Below are 19,753 nucleotides of genomic sequence, written 5' to 3'. Positions count from 1 at the left end.
CCAATACTACCGATATTCATATTGATTCAGGGGTGTATATTTAACCGCAATAACAATTTAAACTATATCTACACATAAGAATCCGAGATATTTTTATATATAAATCAATAACCTCATGGTGTGTATCACACTATGTGAACAACCCCCTATAATTTGCGACAATTCAAAATTTATTATATGTACCGATATTCATATTGGTTTAGAGGTACATATTTACCGAAATACGCACTTTAAACTATATCTAAACATCAAAATCCGAAATATTTTTATATATAAATCGATAACCGCATGATGTGCATCACGCCGTGTGAACATCCCCCTATAATTTACAACAATTCGAAATTTATTATATGTGCACAAGAAACGAAGAATGTAAGTTAGACCGGGGACTAAACTTGCGTGATTAATAATAAATTGTATACATCCACCATATTTACTTATTCCATTTATGCACACGTTAACATTAAATCCAATCTTTTATTTAATCCTTGCGGGAATCTTGTTCCCAAGAGGAACATCCAATGTGCCTCTCTATTGTATAATTTCTTTCTGAGATCGCCTCCCCTAGGTCCTAAGGTGACTTTTTCTACTCCCAATACTCGTAAATGGGTAGTGTCTCCTGAATGGGACTCTCTAAAGTGACGTGACAGCATAGACATGTTTGTCAAACTACTTTTAGCATCCGTAATATGTTTCCTGAACCTCACTTTTAGTGAATTCCCCGAGCATCCTACATATTGCAAATTGCACGCAATGCATGTGGCTACATATATGATGGATTTAGTATTACAATTGATGTATTGATGTATATTGTATGTTCTGTTTGTTGTGCAAGACGTTACCGTATTTGAATTCACCATATGTGTACATGTGATGCATCTGGTATGACCACATTTGCGATTACCTATATTCCTCAACCAGTCCCGATCCTTTACATTTTCCTTTTGACTAATAAATAGACTGGGTGAGACTCTGGTTCCAATAGTGGGGCCTCTCCTAGACACAATAGAAATACCTTCTGATAATAAGTCTCTTAATATTGGGTCTGTTTCTAATACCGGAATATATCTATTTATTATTTTCTTAATCTGCCCAAATTGGGTGCTGTATGAGGTCACGAAAAATGGTGGTCTATCTTTACTCGAATTTACATTTTCATTTTCGATTATATTTTTGGCTGATTTGTCTCCAACCTTATGTGAGTCCCTTCTATTCTGATGCCTGCTAGAATAGGATACTAGTTCCTCGCGTCCCCGTCCTTCTATTCTTATTTCTGCTTTTTTTAATATTTTTTCACTATAACCCCTTGTTCTGGATTCAGGGTTATACAAAAAACTCAATGAGGATATGTTATTAGACACATCAACTTACTGTAAATTAAGAAATGACCCTACTAAAACGTACCAAATGGAACTTAAGAAAATATTGGAAGAGGGTGTAGCACTGGGGGCAATTAACAAAAAACTGGAAGAATATCTGTTTGTAGAGAATCCAGTTACCCCAGTGTTCCACTCACTCCCCAAGGTACATAAAGGTGTATTTCCACCTCCCCTTCGGCCAATAGTTGCTGGCATTGGGTCGCTGGGTGAGCGCCTTGGAGAGTGGGTGGATCACCATCTCCAACCCCTGACTAAAATCACCCCCACGTTTACACAAGACACTAAGCATGTGATCAATATCTTAGAAAAAATCGTGTGGGATGAGCAGTTGTCATGGGCAACGTGTGATGTTATAGGCTTATATCCATGCATTCCCTGGTCTAAAGGCCTCGAGGCCCTGTCCATTCATATGGAAAAGTTCAGCACATACTCCCCTGGTCTGCGGGAATTTATCACCATCGCCACGGAGTTTTTGCTTAAACACAACTACTTCGTGTTCGATGGTGGTTTCTACCTGCAGACCAGGGGAGCATCAATGGGTGCCAAATATTCCCCGTCTTTTGCAAATATCTACATGTTTCACTGGGAGCAACTTTTTATTTTCAGTGACAAAAATCCATATCATGATAACATACACTGGATCAGTCGCTACATAGACGATTTATTGATAATTTGGAGGGGTACAGAGACACTATTTTCGGAATTTGTCAAGTATATTGGGAATAACAACCTAAATTTGGGGTTTACCTCACATTTTGATAAAAATACAATTAATTTTTTGGACATTTCGTTGATTAGTGGGAGTGATGGCATAGAAATTCGCCCCTATAGAAAAGATACAGCCTCTAACTCCATTTTGTTAGCCTCCTCCTGCCATCCACGACATGTCCTGGATAATATTCCCTATGGCGAATTATGTAGAATAAAACGTAACTGCTCTAGTGAGACACAATTTAAAATTGCGGCAGAGGAACTTCATACTAGATTGGAACAGAGGGGTTATAGTGAAAAAATATTAAAAAAAGCAGAAATAAGAATAGAAGGACGGGGACGCGAGGAACTAGTATCCTATTCTAGCAGGCATCAGAATAGAAGGGACTCACATAAGGTTGGAGACAAATCAGCCAAAAATATAATCGAAAATGAAAATGTAAATTCGAGTAAAGATAGACCACCATTTTTCGTGACCTCATACAGCACCCAATTTGGGCAGATTAAGAAAATAATAAATAGATATATTCCGGTATTAGAAACAGACCCAATATTAAGAGACTTATTATCAGAAGGTATTTCTATTGTGTCTAGGAGAGGCCCCACTATTGGAACCAGAGTCTCACCCAGTCTATTTATTAGTCAAAAGGAAAATGTAAAGGATCGGGACTGGTTGAGGAATATAGGTAATCGCAAATGTGGTCATACCAGATGCATCACATGTACACATATGGTGAATTCAAATACGGTAACGTCTTGCACAACAAACAGAACATACAATATACATCAATACATCAATTGTAATACTAAATCCATCATATATGTAGCCACATGCATTGCGTGCAATTTGCAATATGTAGGATGCTCGGGGAATTCACTAAAAGTGAGGTTCAGGAAACATATTACGGATGCTAAAAGTAGTTTGACAAACATGTCTATGCTGTCACGTCACTTTAGAGAGTCCCATTCAGGAGACACTACCCATTTACGAGTATTGGGAGTAGAAAAAGTCACCTTAGGACCTAGGGGAGGCGATCTCAGAAAGAAATTATACAATAGAGAGGCACATTGGATGTTCCTCTTGGGAACAAGATTCCCGCAAGGATTAAATAAAAGATTGGATTTAATGTTAACGTGTGCATAAATGGAATAAGTAAATATGGTGGATGTATACAATTTATTATTAATCACGCAAGTTTAGTCCCCGGTCTAACTTACATTCTTCGTTTCTTGTGCACATATAATAAATTTCGAATTGTTGTAAATTATAGGGGGATGTTCACACGGCGTGATGCACATCATGCGGTTATCGATTTATATATAAAAATATTTCGGATTTTGATGTTTAGATATAGTTTAAAGTGCGTATTTCGGTAAATATGTACCTCTAAACCAATATGAATATCGGTACATATAATAAATTTTGAATTGTCGCAAATTATAGGGGGTTGTTCACATAGTGTGATACACACCATGAGGTTATTGATTTATATATAAAAATATCTCGGATTCTTATGTGTAGATATAGTTTAAATTGTTATTGCGGTTAAATATACACCCCTGAATCAATATGAATATCGGTAGTATTGGTAGATTAGCCTTTGGACTATTCAAGTTTGAAATTTGAATGTTACTTGTAATGTGAAATTTAAAGCCGCATTGATTTCATCCTGGTGTGAACTCTCTCCGAACGATTAAAATGTGATCATGATTCCCAATGCCATGTTTTGTAACCAACTGTTTTTAATTAAGATTCATGTGGTCATGTGACCAAACTCATGTGTATTTTAACCTGCATTATTGAGTGTATGTCTATCTACGACTAAGCACCTGAGGGTGCGAAACGCGTCAGATTGTGTCCTGCCTAAGCATGTGAATAAAGCCATTGACAAGTTTTACCTGCATTTTCTCGAGTGCCGGACGTTTTCTTTTCTGTGAGAGTTCTACTAAGCCGGGAGCGGTACCGGTGTCCGCAGCACGAGATAGCGCAGCAAACACGAGAGTGGGGAGCAGCCTGACCCTATCTGCATATATATATATATATATATATATTTCTCCGCCGAAATCACTTTTAAACCCATTTCCACCTTTTTTTCCCTTCTCTTCCTCTTACTTTTTTTTCACGTTTTTTTACGTTTTTCTCCTTTTCGCCTCTTTTCTGGGCGTATTATTCTTCTTTTTCTTCTTTTTTTTTCGTCTAATGCATACCCCATCAGTGCAGCAATGCTTATTCAATACCGCCAGCAGATGGAGACACTGGGGGATAATTTTCTAAGGATTTATACTGATTTTTCCTGTCTGAATTTGTCGCACAGAAAGTTGCAGGCCAAATATGTGTGACATTTCTGCGACTTTAGCTTCTAGAGCATTTTTACAACATTATACATAGGTGCTGAATACATAAAAAGCGACTGTTCAGCGACAGACAAGTCGCATCGGCTGAAAGTAGGCCAGAATGTCAGTCCATGTTGGAGCAGGTTTAGATACAGTCTAAAGCATAGATCTCAAAGTCTGTGCACAGAATTTAGCAAGGGCCTCGCACCTTCTGATGCATCAGGTAGGTGCACAATAGCATAGCCTAACCCTCTGTACTTTGGTCTATATTGATGCGGGACATAGACAGCCAGCTGATGACCAATCCATTAGTGCAATGGATGGCTGGAAGCATTTGTCTTTGCCTTTGCAATACCACAGAAGCAATGCATGGTCAATGTACAGCAATGACACACCTGTGTGAACAGCCAGGAGACCCCCCCCCCCCCCATGTTATGTTACATAGTTACATAGTTAGTACGGTCGAAAAAAGACATATGTCCATCACGTTCAACCAGGGAATTAAGGGGTAGGGGTGTGGCGCGATATTGGGGAAGGGATGAGATTTTATATTTCTTCATAAGCATTAATCTTATTTTGTCAATTAGGAACATTCAGCACCCACCCGCTATCAAGGCAGCTGCCTATCATGTCATGCCCTACCTGCACAGGTGTGCTGGCTACTCAAATGATCCAATTAAGGAGGCCATTTAGTCAGCAGCAGCAGAAGTCCTGTGCCTGGACGCTCCAACAGGGGCCAGACACAAGCAGAAGCAGAAGCAGCAGAAGCAGCAGCAGCACCACCTTTTGTTTATTGGCTGCAGCAGCAGCAAGGCCCACAGGGCTGGCTAGCTGGCTAGCCAGCAAGCAGGTAGCAATGAAAGTAGGAATCTTTCTTTTTAACCCTGTAAGGGGGTGGTGCACTGTACCCGAAGATACTGCCATATCGGGTCAATGCATAGGGCGACGGAAGCAAGCTTCGAAATCGACCCCCGTTCTCAAAAATCCATTTAATATATGGTCCCCAGATAGGGGACGTATCAGATATTAAACTGATAAGAACAGATACTACACTTGATCTTAGCCAAAAGGCCGAGAAGCGATAACCGTGAAAGGGGCGGGCCCAACAAGGTCCCCTTCATGGGCACTATCACTGCTTGCTGTCAGGGAGGCTGCCAGACAATTTTCCATGCACACTCTGGGCTGGGGGGCAGTCAACCACCAGTACACACAGCAGAACCTAAACCCATACCATTATTGCTAAGCAGCAAGACAGGGGCCCATTGCACTCCCACGGGGCCTTTTTAAATGCAATCCATAACCCGGATTTGCCAGGAACCCTTCTTACTCCTCCTACTTGCATGTGACACTGGGCTTAGGATCTGCATAGGAAACACACACACAAGCACACACCTACCTTTGTTGCCTGCAGATGCCTCCTTGGCTGTCCCCAAACGGTATCAAACCAACACCCACGGGAAGCTGTAAGCATAGAGGACATGCCTGCACCCCATTGGACTTACCTGTGTGGGTTAAATCCGGGTTATTTGACAACCTATGGCGGTGATGGTTCTGCTCAGGCAGAGCAGTTCTGATGCTCCTCATAAAGCTGTCGCTGCTGTGAAGGTTCTAGGTGACATCACAAATCCCTTTGGTTACATACACAACAAAGCTGGGTTGTTGTTGTTTACACTCTGCAAGGCCTGTGGAAGTGAGTGACATCATAGCACTGTAGTTCTGAGGGTTCAAGATGGATGCAACAATCTCCTGTTGCTTCTATGAAGGCCGTAATAGACGACATCACCAAACAGCTCCATAGTCACATACACAGCAAAGGAGAGATGTTGTTTACACCTAGTGATGTCAGTGGTATTGAGTGACATCACAGCACAGTGCTAAGGCTCCTGGGCCTGGACACAGCAGCGGCTGCAATATCTCAACGGAGAATACGTTTATATCTATGTGTGTGTGTGCGCATATATATATATATATATATATATATATATATATATATATATATATTTCTCCGCCGAAATCACTTTTAAACCCATTTCCACCTTTTTTTCCCTTCTCTTCCTCTTACTTTTTTTTCACGTTTTTTTACGTTTTTCTCCTTTTCGCCTCTTTTCTGGGCGTATTATTCTTCTTTTTCTTCTTTTTTTTCGTCTAATGCATACCCCATCAGTGCAGCAATGCTTATTCAATACCGCCAGCAGATGGAGACACTGGGGGATAATTTTCTAAGGATTTATACTGATTTTTCCTGTCTGAATTTGTCGCACAGAAAGTTGCAGGCCAAATATGTGTGACATTTCTGCGACTTTAGCTTCTAGAGCATTTTTACAACATTATACATAGGTGCTGAATACATAAAAAGCGACTGTTCAGCGACAGACAAGTCGCATCGGCTGAAAGTAGGCCAGAATGTCAGTCCATGTTGGAGCAGGTTTAGATACAGTCTAAAGCATAGATCTCAAAGTCTGTGCACAGAATTTAGCAAGGGCCTCGCACCTTCTGATGCATCAGGTAGGTGCACAATAGCATAGCCTAACCCTCTGTACTTTGGTCTATATTGATGCGGGACATAGACAGCCAGCTGATGACCAATCCATTAGTGCAATGGATGGCTGGAAGCATTTGTCTTTGCCTTTGCAATACCACAGAAGCAATGCATGGTCAATGTACAGCAATGACACACCTGTGTGAACAGCCAGGAGACCCCCCCCCCCATGTTATGTTACATAGTTACATAGTTAGTACGGTCGAAAAAAGACATATGTCCATCACGTTCAACCAGGGAATTAAGGGGTAGGGGTGTGGCGCGATATTGGGGAAGGGATGAGATTTTATATTTCTTCATAAGCATTAATCTTATTTTGTCAATTAGGAACATTCAGCACCCACCCGCTATCAAGGCAGCTGCCTATCATGTCATGCCCTACCTGCACAGGTGTGCTGGCTACTCAAATGATCCAATTAAGGAGGCCATTTAGTCAGCAGCAGCAGAAGTCCTGTGCCTGGACGCTCCAACAGGGGCCAGACACAAGCAGAAGCAGAAGCAGCAGAAGCAGCAGCAGCACCACCTTTTGTTTATTGGCTGCAGCAGCAGCAAGGCCCACAGGGCTGGCTAGCTGGCTAGCCAGCAAGCAGGTAGCAATGAAAGTAGGAATCTTTCTTTTTAACCCTGTAAGGGGGTGGTGCACTGTACCCGAAGATACTGCCATATCGGGTCAATGCATAGGGCGACGGAAGCAAGCTTCGAAATCGGCCCCCGTTCTCAAAAATCCATTTAATATATGGTCCCCAGATAGGGGACGTATCAGATATTAAACTGATAAGAACAGATACTACACTTGATCTTAGCCAAAAGGCCGAGAAGCGATAACCGTGAAAGGGGCGGGCCCAACAAGGTCCCCTTCATGGGCACTATCACTGCTTGCTGTCAGGGAGGCTGCCAGACAATTTTCCATGCACACTCTGGGCTGGGGGGCAGTCAACCACCAGTACACACAGCAGAACCTAAACCCATACCATTATTGCTAAGCAGCAAGACAGGGGCCCATTGCACTCCCACGGGGCCTTTTTAAATGCAATCCATAACCCGGATTTGCCAGGAACCCTTCTTACTCCTCCTACTTGCATGTGACACTGGGCTTAGGATCTGCATAGGAAACACACACACAAGCACACACCTACCTTTGTTGCCTGCAGATGCCTCCTTGGCTGTCCCCAAACGGTATCAAACCAACACCCACGGGAAGCTGTAAGCATAGAGGACATGCCTGCACCCCATTGGACTTACCTGTGTGGGTTAAATCCGGGTTATTTGACAACCTATGGCGGTGATGGTTCTGCTCAGGCAGAGCAGTGCTGATGCTCCTCATAAAGCTGTCGCTGCTGTGAAGGTTCTAGGTGACATCACAAATCCCTTTGGTTACATACACAACAAAGCTGGGTTGTTGTTGTTTACACTCTGCAAGGCCTGTGGAAGTGAGTGACATCATAGCACTGTAGTTCTGAGGGTTCAAGATGGATGCAACAATCTCCTGTTGCTTCTATGAAGGCCGTAATAGACGACATCACCAAACAGCTCCATAGTCACATACACAGCAAAGGAGAGATGTTGTTTACACCTAGTGATGTCAGTGGTATTGAGTGACATCACAGCACAGTGCTAAGGCTCCTGGGCCTGGACACAGCAGCGGCTGCAATATCTCAACGGAGAATACGTTTATATCTATGTGTGTGTGTGCGCATATATATATATATATATATATATATATATATATATATATATATTTCTCCGCCGAAATCACTTTTAAACCCATTTCCACCTTTTTTTCCCTTCTCTTCCTCTTACTTTTTTTTCACGTTTTTTTACGTTTTTCTCCTTTTCGCCTCTTTTCTGGGCGTATTATTCTTCTTTTTCTTCTTTTTTTTCGTCTAATGCATACCCCATCAGTGCAGCAATGCTTATTCAATACCGCCAGCAGATGGAGACACTGGGGGATAATTTTCTAAGGATTTATACTGATTTTTCCTGTCTGAATTTGTCGCACAGAAAGTTGCAGGCCAAATATGTGTGACATTTCTGCGACTTTAGCTTCTAGAGCATTTTTACAACATTATACATAGGTGCTGAATACATAAAAAGCGACTGTTCAGCGACAGACAAGTCGCATCGGCTGAAAGTAGGCCAGAATGTCAGTCCATGTTGGAGCAGGTTTAGATACAGTCTAAAGCATAGATCTCAAAGTCTGTGCACAGAATTTAGCAAGGGCCTCGCACCTTCTGATGCATCAGGTAGGTGCACAATAGCATAGCCTAACCCTCTGTACTTTGGTCTATATTGATGCGGGACATAGACAGCCAGCTGATGACCAATCCATTAGTGCAATGGATGGCTGGAAGCATTTGTCTTTGCCTTTGCAATACCACAGAAGCAATGCATGGTCAATGTACAGCAATGACACACCTGTGTGAACAGCCAGGAGACCCCCCCCCCCCCCATGTTATGTTACATAGTTACATAGTTAGTACGGTCGAAAAAAGACATATGTCCATCACGTTCAACCAGGGAATTAAGGGGTAGGGGTGTGGCGCGATATTGGGGAAGGGATGAGATTTTATATTTCTTCATAAGCATTAATCTTATTTTGTCAATTAGGAACATTCAGCACCCACCCGCTATCAAGGCAGCTGCCTATCATGTCATGCCCTACCTGCACAGGTGTGCTGGCTACTCAAATGATCCAATTAAGGAGGCCATTTAGTCAACAGCAGCAGAAGTCCTGTGCCTGGACGCTCCAACAGGGGCCAGACACAAGCAGAAGCAGAAGCAGCAGAAGCAGCAGCAGCACCACCTTTTGTTTATTGGCTGCAGCAGCAGCAAGGCCCACAGGGCTGGCTAGCTGGCTAGCCAGCAAGCAGGTAGCAATGAAAGTAGGAATCTTTCTTTTTAACCCTGTAAGGGGGTGGTGCACTGTACCCGAAGATACTGCCATATCGGGTCAATGCATAGGGCGACGGAAGCAAGCTTCGAAATCGGCCCCCGTTCTCAAAAATCCATTTAATATATGGTCCCCAGATAGGGGACGTATCAGATATTAAACTGATAAGAACAGATACTACACTTGATCTTAGCCAAAAGGCCGAGAAGCGATAACCGTGAAAGGGGCGGGCCCAACAAGGTCCCCTTCATGGGCACTATCACTGCTTGCTGTCAGGGAGGCTGCCAGACAATTTTCCATGCACACTCTGGGCTGGGGGGCAGTCAACCACCAGTACACACAGCAGAACCTAAACCCATACCATTATTGCTAAGCAGCAAGACAGGGGCCCATTGCACTCCCACGGGGCCTTTTTAAATGCAATCCATAACCCGGATTTGCCAGGAACCCTTCTTACTCCTCCTACTTGCATGTGACACTGGGCTTAGGATCTGCATAGGAAACACACACACAAGCACACACCTACCTTTGTTGCCTGCAGATGCCTCCTTGGCTGTCCCCAAACGGTATCAAACCAACACCCACGGGAAGCTGTAAGCATAGAGGACATGCCTGCACCCCATTGGACTTACCTGTGTGGGTTAAATCCGGGTTATTTGACAACCTATGGCGGTGATGGTTCTGCTCAGGCAGAGCAGTGCTGATGCTCCTCATAAAGCTGTCGCTGCTGTGAAGGTTCTAGGTGACATCACAAATCCCTTTGGTTACATACACAACAAAGCTGGGTTGTTGTTGTTTACACTCTGCAAGGCCTGTGGAAGTGAGTGACATCATAGCACTGTAGTTCTGAGGGTTCAAGATGGATGCAACAATCTCCTGTTGCTTCTATGAAGGCCGTAATAGACGACATCACCAAACAGCTCCATAGTCACATACACAGCAAAGGAGAGATGTTGTTTACACCTAGTGATGTCAGTGGTATTGAGTGACATCACAGCACAGTGCTAAGGCTCCTGGGCCTGGACACAGCAGCGGCTGCAATATCTCAACGGAGAATACGTTTATATCTATGTGTGTGTGTGCGCATATATATATATATATATATATATATATATATATATATATATATATTTCTCCGCCGAAATCACTTTTAAACCCATTTCCACCTTTTTTTCCCTTCTCTTCCTCTTACTTTTTTTTCACGTTTTTTTACGTTTTTCTCCTTTTCGCCTCTTTTCTGGGCGTATTATTCTTCTTTTTCTTCTTTTTTTTCGTCTAATGCATACCCCATCAGTGCAGCAATGCTTATTCAATACCGCCAGCAGATGGAGACACTGGGGGATAATTTTCTAAGGATTTATACTGATTTTTCCTGTCTGAATTTGTCGCACAGAAAGTTGCAGGCCAAATATGTGTGACATTTCTGCGACTTTAGCTTCTAGAGCATTTTTACAACATTATACATAGGTGCTGAATACATAAAAAGCGACTGTTCAGCGACAGACAAGTCGCATCGGCTGAAAGTAGGCCAGAATGTCAGTCCATGTTGGAGCAGGTTTAGATACAGTCTAAAGCATAGATCTCAAAGTCTGTGCACAGAATTTAGCAAGGGCCTCGCACCTTCTGATGCATCAGGTAGGTGCACAATAGCATAGCCTAACCCTCTGTACTTTGGTCTATATTGATGCGGGACATAGACAGCCAGCTGATGACCAATCCATTAGTGCAATGGATGGCTGGAAGCATTTGTCTTTGCCTTTGCAATACCACAGAAGCAATGCATGGTCAATGTACAGCAATGACACACCTGTGTGAACAGCCAGGAGACCCCCCCCCCCCCCATGTTATGTTACATAGTTACATAGTTAGTACGGTCGAAAAAAGACATATGTCCATCACGTTCAACCAGGGAATTAAGGGGTAGGGGTGTGGCGCGATATTGGGGAAGGGATGAGATTTTATATTTCTTCATAAGCATTAATCTTATTTTGTCAATTAGGAACATTCAGCACCCACCCGCTATCAAGGCAGCTGCCTATCATGTCATGCCCTACCTGCACAGGTGTGCTGGCTACTCAAATGATCCAATTAAGGAGGCCATTTAGTCAACAGCAGCAGAAGTCCTGTGCCTGGACGCTCCAACAGGGGCCAGACACAAGCAGAAGCAGAAGCAGCAGAAGCAGCAGCAGCACCACCTTTTGTTTATTGGCTGCAGCAGCAGCAAGGCCCACAGGGCTGGCTAGCTGGCTAGCCAGCAAGCAGGTAGCAATGAAAGTAGGAATCTTTCTTTTTAACCCTGTAAGGGGGTGGTGCACTGTACCCGAAGATACTGCCATATCGGGTCAATGCATAGGGCGACGGAAGCAAGCTTCGAAATCGGCCCCCGTTCTCAAAAATCCATTTAATATATGGTCCCCAGATAGGGGACGTATCAGATATTAAACTGATAAGAACAGATACTACACTTGATCTTAGCCAAAAGGCCGAGAAGCGATAACCGTGAAAGGGGCGGGCCCAACAAGGTCCCCTTCATGGGCACTATCACTGCTTGCTGTCAGGGAGGCTGCCAGACAATTTTCCATGCACACTCTGGGCTGGGGGGCAGTCAACCACCAGTACACACAGCAGAACCTAAACCCATACCATTATTGCTAAGCAGCAAGACAGGGGCCCATTGCACTCCCACGGGGCCTTTTTAAATGCAATCCATAACCCGGATTTGCCAGGAACCCTTCTTACTCCTCCTACTTGCATGTGACACTGGGCTTAGGATCTGCATAGGAAACACACACACAAGCACACACCTACCTTTGTTGCCTGCAGATGCCTCCTTGGCTGTCCCCAAACGGTATCAAACCAACACCCACGGGAAGCTGTAAGCATAGAGGACATGCCTGCACCCCATTGGACTTACCTGTGTGGGTTAAATCCGGGTTATTTGACAACCTATGGCGGTGATGGTTCTGCTCAGGCAGAGCAGTGCTGATGCTCCTCATAAAGCTGTCGCTGCTGTGAAGGTTCTAGGTGACATCACAAATCCCTTTGGTTACATACACAACAAAGCTGGGTTGTTGTTGTTTACACTCTGCAAGGCCTGTGGAAGTGAGTGACATCATAGCACTGTAGTTCTGAGGGTTCAAGATGGATGCAACAATCTCCTGTTGCTTCTATGAAGGCCGTAATAGACGACATCACCAAACAGCTCCATAGTCACATACACAGCAAAGGAGAGATGTTGTTTACACCTAGTGATGTCAGTGGTATTGAGTGACATCACAGCACAGTGCTAAGGCTCCTGGGCCTGGACACAGCAGCGGCTGCAATATCTCAACGGAGAATACGTTTATATCTATGTGTGTGTGTGCGCATATATATATATATATATATATATATATATATATATATATATATATATATATATATTTCTCCGCCGAAATCACTTTTAAACCCATTTCCACCTTTTTTTCCCTTCTCTTCCTCTTACTTTTTTTTCACGTTTTTTTACGTTTTTCTCCTTTTCGCCTCTTTTCTGGGCGTATTATTCTTCTTTTTCTTCTTTTTTTTCGTCTAATGCATACCCCATCAGTGCAGCAATGCTTATTCAATACCGCCAGCAGATGGAGACACTGGGGGATAATTTTCTAAGGATTTATACTGATTTTTCCTGTCTGAATTTGTCGCACAGAAAGTTGCAGGCCAAATATGTGTGACATTTCTGCGACTTTAGCTTCTAGAGCATTTTTACAACATTATACATAGGTGCTGAATACATAAAAAGCGACTGTTCAGCGACAGACAAGTCGCATCGGCTGAAAGTAGGCCAGAATGTCAGTCCATGTTGGAGCAGGTTTAGATACAGTCTAAAGCATAGATCTCAAAGTCTGTGCACAGAATTTAGCAAGGGCCTCGCACCTTCTGATGCATCAGGTAGGTGCACAATAGCATAGCCTAACCCTCTGTACTTTGGTCTATATTGATGCGGGACATAGACAGCCAGCTGATGACCAATCCATTAGTGCAATGGATGGCTGGAAGCATTTGTCTTTGCCTTTGCAATACCACAGAAGCAATGCATGGTCAATGTACAGCAATGACACACCTGTGTGAACAGCCAGGAGACCCCCCCCCCCCCCCATGTTATGTTACATAGTTACATAGTTAGTACGGTCGAAAAAAGACATATGTCCATCACGTTCAACCAGGGAATTAAGGGGTAGGGGTGTGGCGCGATATTGGGGAAGGGATGAGATTTTATATTTCTTCATAAGCATTAATCTTATTTTGTCAATTAGGAACATTCAGCACCCACCCGCTATCAAGGCAGCTGCCTATCATGTCATGCCCTACCTGCACAGGTGTGCTGGCTACTCAAATGATCCAATTAAGGAGGCCATTTAGTCAGCAGCAGCAGAAGTCCTGTGCCTGGACGCTCCAACAGGGGCCAGACACAAGCAGAAGCAGAAGCAGCAGAAGCAGCAGCAGCACCACCTTTTGTTTATTGGCTGCAGCAGCAGCAAGGCCCACAGGGCTGGCTAGCTGGCTAGCCAGCAAGCAGGTAGCAATGAAAGTAGGAATCTTTCTTTTTAACCCTGTAAGGGGGTGGTGCACTGTACCCGAAGATACTGCCATATCGGGTCAATGCATAGGGCGACGGAAGCAAGCTTCGAAATCGGCCCCCGTTCTCAAAAATCCATTTAATATATGGTCCCCAGATAGGGGACGTATCAGATATTAAACTGATAAGAACAGATACTACACTTGATCTTAGCCAAAAGGCCGAGAAGCGATAACCGTGAAAGGGGCGGGCCCAACAAGGTCCCCTTCATGGGCACTATCACTGCTTGCTGTCAGGGAGGCTGCCAGACAATTTTCCATGCACACTCTGGGCTGGGGGGCAGTCAACCACCAGTACACACAGCAGAACCTAAACCCATACCATTATTGCTAAGCAGCAAGACAGGGGCCCATTGCACTCCCACGGGGCCTTTTTAAATGCAATCCATAACCCGGATTTGCCAGGAACCCTTCTTACTCCTCCTACTTGCATGTGACACTGGGCTTAGGATCTGCATAGGAAACACACACACAAGCACACACCTACCTTTGTTGCCTGCAGATGCCTCCTTGGCTGTCCCCAAACGGTATCAAACCAACACCCACGGGAAGCTGTAAGCATAGAGGACATGCCTGCACCCCATTGGACTTACCTGTGTGGGTTAAATCCGGGTTATTTGACAACCTATGGCGGTGATGGTTCTGCTCAGGCAGAGCAGTGCTGATGCTCCTCATAAAGCTGTCGCTGCTGTGAAGGTTCTAGGTGACATCACAAATCCCTTTGGTTACATACACAACAAAGCTGGGTTGTTGTTGTTTACACTCTGCAAGGCCTGTGGAAGTGAGTGACATCATAGCACTGTAGTTCTGAGGGTTCAAGATGGATGCAACAATCTCCTGTTGCTTCTATGAAGGCCGTAATAGACGACATCACCAAACAGCTCCATAGTCACATACACAGCAAAGGAGAGATGTTGTTTACACCTAGTGATGTCAGTGGTATTGAGTGACATCACAGCACAGTGCTAAGGCTCCTGGGCCTGGACACAGCAGCGGCTGCAATATCTCAACGGAGAATACGTTTATATCTATGTGTGTGTGTGCGCATATATATATATATATATATATATATATATATATATATATATTTCTCCGCCGAAATCACTTTTAAACCCATTTCCACCTTTTTTTCCCTTCTCTTCCTCTTACTTTTTTTTCACGTTTTTTTACGTTTTTCTCCTTTTCGCCTCTTTTCTGGGCGTATTATTCTTCTTTTTCTTCTTTTTTTTCGTCTAATGCATACCCCATCAGTGCAGCAATGCTTATTCAATACCGCCAGCAGATGGAGACACTGGGGGATAATTTTCTAAGGATTTATACTGATTTTTCCTGTCTGAATTTGTCGCACAGAAAGTTGCAGGCCAAATATGTGTGACATTTCTGCGACTTTAGCTTCTAGAGCATTTTTACAACATTATACATAGGTGCTGAATACATAAAAAGCGACTGTTCAGCGACAGACAAGTCGCATCGGCTGAAAGTAGGCCAGAATGTCAGTCCATGTTGGAGCAGGTTTAGATACAGTCTAAAGCATAGATCTCAAAGTCTGTGCACAGAATTTAGCAAGGGCCTCGCACCTTCTGATGCATCAGGTAGGTGCACAATAGCATAGCCTAACCCTCTGTACTTTGGTCTATATTGATGCGGGACATAGACAGCCAGCTGATGACCAATCCATTAGTGCAATGGATGGCTGGAAGCATTTGTCTTTGCCTTTGCAATACCACAGAAGCAATGCATGGTCAATGTACAGCAATGACACACCTGTGTGAACAGCCAGGAGACCCCCCCCCCCCCCATGTTATGTTACATAGTTACATAGTTAGTACGGTCGAAAAAAGACATATGTCCATCACGTTCAACCAGGGAATTAAGGGGTAGGGGTGTGGCGCGATATTGGGGAAGGGATGAGATTTTATATTTCTTCATAAGCATTAATCTTATTTTGTCAATTAGGAACATTCAGCACCCACCCGCTATCAAGGCAGCTGCCTATCATGTCATGCCCTACCTGCACAGGTGTGCTGGCTACTCAAATGATCCAATTAAGGAGGCCATTTAGTCAGCAGCAGCAGAAGTCCTGTGCCTGGACGCTCCAACAGGGGCCAGACACAAGCAGAAGCAGAAGCAGCAGAAGCAGCAGCAGCACCACCTTTTGTTTATTGGCTGCAGCAGCAGCAAGGCCCACAGGGCTGGCTAGCTGGCTAGCCAGCAAGCAGGTAGCAATGAAAGTAGGAATCTTTCTTTTTAACCCTGTAAGGGGGTGGTGCACTGTACCCGAAGATACTGCCATATCGGGTCAATGCATAGGGCGACGGAAGCAAGCTTCGAAATCGGCCCCCGTTCTCAAAAATCCATTTAATATATGGTCCCCAGATAGGGGACGTATCAGATATTAAACTGATAAGAACAGATACTACACTTGATCTTAGCCAAAAGGCCGAGAAGCGATAACCGTGAAAGGGGCGGGCCCAACAAGGTCCCCTTCATGGGCACTATCACTGCTTGCTGTCAGGGAGGCTGCCAGACAATTTTCCATGCACACTCTGGGCTGGGGGGCAGTCAACCACCAGTACACACAGCAGAACCTAAACCCATACCATTATTGCTAAGCAGCAAGACAGGGGCCCATTGCACTCCCACGGGGCCTTTTTAAATGCAATCCATAACCCGGATTTGCCAGGAACCCTTCTTACTCCTCCTACTTGCATGTGACACTGGGCTTAGGATCTGCATAGGAAACACACACACAAGCACACACCTACCTTTGTTGCCTGCAGATGCCTCCTTGGCTGTCCCCAAACGGTATCAAACCAACACCCACGGGAAGCTGTAAGCATAGAGGACATGCCTGCACCCCATTGGACTTACCTGTGTGGGTTAAATCCGGGTTATTTGACAACCTATGGCGGTGATGGTTCTGCTCAGGCAGAGCAGTGCTGATGCTCCTCATAAAGCTGTCGCTGCTGTGAAGGTTCTAGGTGACATCACAAATCCCTTTGGTTACATACACAACAAAGCTGGGTTGTTGTTGTTTACACTCTGCAAGGCCTGTGGAAGTGAGTGACATCATAGCACTGTAGTTCTGAGGGTTCAAGATGGATGCAACAATCTCCTGTTGCTTCTATGAAGGCCGTAATAGACGACATCACCAAACAGCTCCATAGTCACATACACAGCAAAGGAGAGATGTTGTTTACACCTAGTGATGTCAGTGGTATTGAGTGACATCACAGCACAGTGCTAAGGCTCCTGGGCCTGGACACAGCAGCGGCTGCAATATCTCAACGGAGAATACGTTTATATCTATGTGTGTGTGTGCGCATATATATATATATATATATATATATATATATATATATATATATATATTTCTCCGCCGAAATCACTTTTAAACCCATTTCCACCTTTTTTTCCCTTCTCTTCCTCTTACTTTTTTTTCACGTTTTTTTACGTTTTTCTCCTTTTCGCCTCTTTTCTGGGCGTATTATTCTTCTTTTTCTTCTTTTTTTTCGTCTAATGCATACCCCATCAGTGCAGCAATGCTTATTCAATACCGCCAGCAGATGGAGACACTGGGGGATAATTTTCTAAGGATTTATACTGATTTTTCCTGTCTGAATTTGTCGCACAGAAAGTTGCAGGCCAAATATGTGTGACATTTCTGCGACTTTAGCTTCTAGAGCATTTTTACAACATTATACATAGGTGCTGAATACATAAAAAGCGACTGTTCAGCGACAGACAAGTCGCATCGGCTGAAAGTAGGCCAGAATGTCAGTCCATGTTGGAGCAGGTTTAGATACAGTCTAAAGCATAGATCTCAAAGTCTGTGCACAGAATTTAGCAAGGGCCTCGCACCTTCTGATGCATCAGGTAGGTGCACAATAGCATAGCCTAACCCTCTGTACTTTGGTCTATATTGATGCGGGACATAGACAGCCAGCTGATGACCAATCCATTAGTGCAATGGATGGCTGGAAGCATTTGTCTTTGCCTTTGCAATACCACAGAAGCAATGCATGGTCAATGTACAGCAATGACACACCTGTGTGAACAGCCAGGAGACCCCCCCCCCCCCCATGTTATGTTACATAGTTACATAGTTAGTACGGTCGAAAAAAGACATATGTCCATCACGTTCAACCAGGGAATTAAGGGGTAGGGGTGTGGCGCGATATTGGGGAAGGGATGAGATTTTATATTTCTTCATAAGCATTAATCTTATTTTGTCAATTAGGAACATTCAGCACCCACCCGCTATCAAGGCAGCTGCCTATCATGTCATGCCCTACCTGCACAGGTGTGCTGGCTACTCAAATGATCCAATTAAGGAGGCCATTTAGTCAGCAGCAGCAGAAGTCCTGTGCCTGGACGCTCCAACAGGGGCCAGACACAAGCAGAAGCAGAAGCAGCAGAAGCAGCAGCAGCACCACCTTTTGTTTATTGGCTGCAGCAGCAGCAAGGCCCACAGGGCTGGCTAGCTGGCTAGCCAGCAAGCAGGTAGCAATGAAAGTAGGAATCTTTCTTTTTAACCCTGTAAGGGGGTGGTGCACTGTACCCGAAGATACTGCCATATCGGGTCAATGCATAGGGCGACGGAAGCAAGCTTCGAAATCGACCCCCGTTCTCAAAAATCCATTTAATATATGGTCCCCAGATAGGGGACGTATCAGATATTAAACTGATAAGAACAGATACTACACTTGATCTTAGCCAAAAGGCCGAGAAGCGATAACCGTGAAAGGGGCGGGCCCAACAAGGTCCCCTTCATGGGCACTATCACTGCTTGCTGTCAGGGAGGCTGCCAGACAATTTTCCATGCACACTCTGGGCTGGGGGGCAGTCAACCACCAGTACACACAGCAGAACCTAAACCCATACCATTATTGCTAAGCAGCAAGACAGGGGCCCATTGCACTCCCACGGGGCCTTTTTAAATGCAATCCATAACCCGGATTTGCCAGGAACCCTTCTTACTCCTCCTACTTGCATGTGACACTGGGCTTAGGATCTGCATAGGAAACACACACACAAGCACACACCTACCTTTGTTGCCTGCAGATGCCTCCTTGGCTGTCCCCAAACGGTATCAAACCAACACCCACGGGAAGCTGTAAGCATAGAGGACATGCCTGCACCCCATTGGACTTACCTGTGTGGGTTAAATCCGGGTTATTTGACAACCTATGGCGGTGATGGTTCTGCTCAGGCAGAGCAGTGCTGATGCTCCTCATAAAGCTGTCGCTGCTGTGAAGGTTCTAGGTGACATCACAAATCCCTTTG

General features: G+C 44.4%; 7 non-coding genes across 7 annotated transcripts; all 7 read right to left on the bottom strand.

Annotated features, from left to right (window-relative positions):
• Positions 1-5,316: 5,316 nt before the first annotated feature.
• LOC130348766 (U2 spliceosomal RNA) lies at positions 5,317-5,507 on the bottom strand. The gene has a single exon (XR_008886253.1). It is a non-coding gene; the product is annotated as a U2 spliceosomal RNA (small nuclear RNA).
• Positions 5,508-7,595: 2,088 nt separating this feature from the next.
• LOC130348821 (U2 spliceosomal RNA) lies at positions 7,596-7,786 on the bottom strand. The gene has a single exon (XR_008886302.1). It is a non-coding gene; the product is annotated as a U2 spliceosomal RNA (small nuclear RNA).
• A 2,089-nt stretch (positions 7,787-9,875) lies between these two features.
• On the bottom strand, positions 9,876-10,066 carry LOC130348809 (U2 spliceosomal RNA). Its single transcript, XR_008886291.1, has one exon. It is a non-coding gene; the product is annotated as a U2 spliceosomal RNA (small nuclear RNA).
• Positions 10,067-12,157: 2,091 nt separating this feature from the next.
• LOC130348797 (U2 spliceosomal RNA) lies at positions 12,158-12,348 on the bottom strand. Its single transcript, XR_008886280.1, has one exon. It is a non-coding gene; the product is annotated as a U2 spliceosomal RNA (small nuclear RNA).
• Positions 12,349-14,450: 2,102 nt separating this feature from the next.
• On the bottom strand, positions 14,451-14,641 carry LOC130348785 (U2 spliceosomal RNA). The gene has a single exon (XR_008886269.1). It is a non-coding gene; the product is annotated as a U2 spliceosomal RNA (small nuclear RNA).
• A 2,087-nt stretch (positions 14,642-16,728) lies between these two features.
• LOC130348762 (U2 spliceosomal RNA) lies at positions 16,729-16,919 on the bottom strand. Its single transcript, XR_008886249.1, has one exon. It is a non-coding gene; the product is annotated as a U2 spliceosomal RNA (small nuclear RNA).
• Positions 16,920-19,012: 2,093 nt separating this feature from the next.
• LOC130348765 (U2 spliceosomal RNA) lies at positions 19,013-19,203 on the bottom strand. Its single transcript, XR_008886252.1, has one exon. It is a non-coding gene; the product is annotated as a U2 spliceosomal RNA (small nuclear RNA).
• Between the last annotated feature and the right edge of the window lie 550 nt (positions 19,204-19,753).

The sequence above is a fragment of the Hyla sarda genome, unplaced genomic scaffold (genome assembly GCF_029499605.1).
Source record: "Hyla sarda isolate aHylSar1 unplaced genomic scaffold, aHylSar1.hap1 scaffold_887, whole genome shotgun sequence".
NCBI lineage: Eukaryota > Metazoa > Chordata > Amphibia > Anura > Hylidae > Hyla > Hyla sarda.
Note: the sequence above shows the minus strand (reverse complement) of the source record. Positions and strands in the feature narration are given on the sequence as shown.